The sequence below is a fragment of the Tenrec ecaudatus genome, chromosome 1 (genome assembly GCF_050624435.1).
Source record: "Tenrec ecaudatus isolate mTenEca1 chromosome 1, mTenEca1.hap1, whole genome shotgun sequence".
NCBI classification, from domain to species: Eukaryota; Metazoa; Chordata; class Mammalia; order Afrosoricida; family Tenrecidae; genus Tenrec; species Tenrec ecaudatus.
In genome coordinates, this window is record NC_134530.1 from 199,847,522 (window position 1) to 199,850,320 (window position 2,799).

The window sequence follows — 2,799 nt, forward strand, 5'->3', positions numbered from 1 at the left end:
TCTCCGAAGTTAGACCCGTCAGCATCAGAATTAGCAAGGGGAATTTGCTATTTCCAATTCCTCTCTTTTATAATGTCTTATTGGAGAGACAAATGTGAAAGAAAAAACAGTTGTGACAATGTATCTTAGTAACAATGTATCTTACCCTATGGATCCACATCTCTCTCCTCAAACTTTTTCCTCGCTCTTCAAGACCCGGTTAGCATCTTGCCTCTGCTCGAAAGCAGGCTTCGTTAATAGAAAGCGAGTTGGACTGAAGGGCTGGCTCCAAACCTGGCTCTCTCACTCGACATAGGAAGGGAAGTCTCCTGCCCTCTTGGCAACTCTGTTTTCTAATCTTTGAAATGGGAACACTATTACTGCACAGGGTTATAAAGGAGGAATTTTCCCATGAATTTTTTAAAGCCTGCTCATATTGGGTACCTAGTAAGTGGTGATTAAATATGAGCATATTTACTTATTTATTAAGACCCCAGTGACTCCAGCACAGATGAACTCTCCCTCCTCTCAGGACCTGAGCCTGTCACCAGCAACACTCACTTGACAACGAATCACAGTGTAGCTTTTTGCTTGCGTGATGTGAATCTTTACAGTATCTACCAGCTGCCTGGGCCCTTCAATGATACGTGTTCACCCGCCCCCAGACATCGAGACGTGGCGGATGCTTTAATGTCATAAACACCTGTTCCCCTTGCAGCGCGTTCCGTCAACTGGACGTCTCCAAACAGTGAAGATAGGCAGTGGAGAAGCAGCAGTCACAAAGGATTAGACAAGGCAGAAAGGACGTTGCTATGGAGGCATTTCAATGCCAGAGGGAATAATTCCACTTCGACTAAAGATGTCTGATTTTCTTGGCTAGTTTCATTTTTCTTTCTCAAAGTGGTTGCCAATATACTGAAGGGCGACAGGGGAATTTAGGATTCCCAATTCCACCCTCCCTTTACTCTAGATCTCTGGTGGTTCAGATTCAAGGCCCATTCTAAGAGGCTCCCTGGGGCACAGGGGTTTACATGTGGGCAGCTCAGACAGTTCAAAGCCACCAGCTTCTCACTGCTTGCTTCCATAAACATTTGGTCTATTTTTCCTGTATATTTGAAATGAATTTGTATGTTACTAAAGATCCCAAGTCCATTTCAGTTTTATTTTTCTTCTTTTTTAAAAGTCACTCAGACCAGTAATTAGGTGTGAGGGGTACATATAGTATATAGTTACACATCCCAACTCAACAAATCAGTAATAATATCCCGTTAATTCCCCGTACCCTTAAATATAGTTCTCCTTGTTTTTTCCCTCCCTCCCTCCCGCTATAATTCCCTATTCTCCCCCTTTCCCCTTTCCCACCTCCACCACAGGCCTCCTCATACTCATCAAAGTCCTATCTTTTGGTGTAAAAACCACATTTCTTTTTCTTTGCTTTCCTTATAATAATGATGTTATTAAGTATTGATCTTTATAAGATTGACTAAGATTTGCTAAGCATAATGTTATCTAGTTTTATTCATGTCTTGTGATGTTTTAAGAGGGCTGTCACATTTTTATTGATGCATAATATTCCACTGCATGAACGTAGCAGAGTTTGTTTATCCATCCCTCTATAGTGGTGGTTTGAGCCGTTTTCATGTTTTTGCTATTATGAAAATTGCTGCAATAATCATCAGGGTGCCTATGTCCGTTTGTGATGCATTCTTTGTTTCCTTAGGGTATATGCCCAGTGGAGAGACTGCTGGATCATAAGGCATTTGTATTTGCATCAATTTAAGGAAGTTCCAGGTGATTTCCATAGTGGTTATACAATTTTACATTCCCATCTGCAATGAAAGAACGTTCCAATCTCTCTGCTTCCTCTTGAGTATTTATTATGCTGAAAAGGCTGGGAAGCAGCCCTGCCCTGTCCTGTAAGGTCACTATGAGTTGGGAAAGTGTCCATGTTGATGGGTTGGGTTTGGTGGGAGCCTCTGTGGTGGGAAGGAGAGAAGGTCCTGTTCTGCTTGGAGTTTCCCTCTGGGGGATAAACACCATGGCTCATCTTCTGTCTCACCACATACCTGGCTTTCGTCCCTTTATCTTGGCCTTAAGGAAATTAGGCGAATTGAACATTAGCAAGTGCTTTACTTTATATCAAGTGCATAGAAAATTTGGGAAGAATTTTATTCTTTAGAGTATTAAAATTTTCTTCGTTCTTAATGAGGTCATGTCAATTGAATTTTTTCTACATTAACTCTGAATATAGTGTCAAATGATTTAAGGTTTGCTGAATCATTAAGCTTTTATTGTCTGCACTCTTCCTGGTAAGGATCTATGCATATCTAATTTGCATGTTAAGCGAAAAGAAAAAGTCCTTTATTTATACGTACTTTTAAAAGATACCAAATTGCTACTGAGACTTTGGCTCCAGTAATTGACCACATCACCACCAATTAGAAATTTCTGAATGATCGCTTTATGTGACACCAATTCCAATTGGTTTCATTACGTTTATGAAATGCGATGCATTTTTACCCAAAGGGATAGTAACATAGATATACCCTATAATTAGATTGAATTTCTTTGAGGATCTACATCACAGAAGCTAGTTAAATATAAGTTAAAGAATGCTCAAAGACACCAAAGAATCATGTTCGCTTACTGTGTTCTACTTAAAGTGGACGAAAACCAAGTTACTAAAGGATTAGGACACTTCATGAGTTGAACAGTTTTTATTGGACTGAATCCCTGCCTGATGTAAGTGGTTAACGCTATTGACTGCTAAACAAAAAGTTGGTGGTTCAAGCCCACCCAGAAGCACCTCAGAGGTTAGTC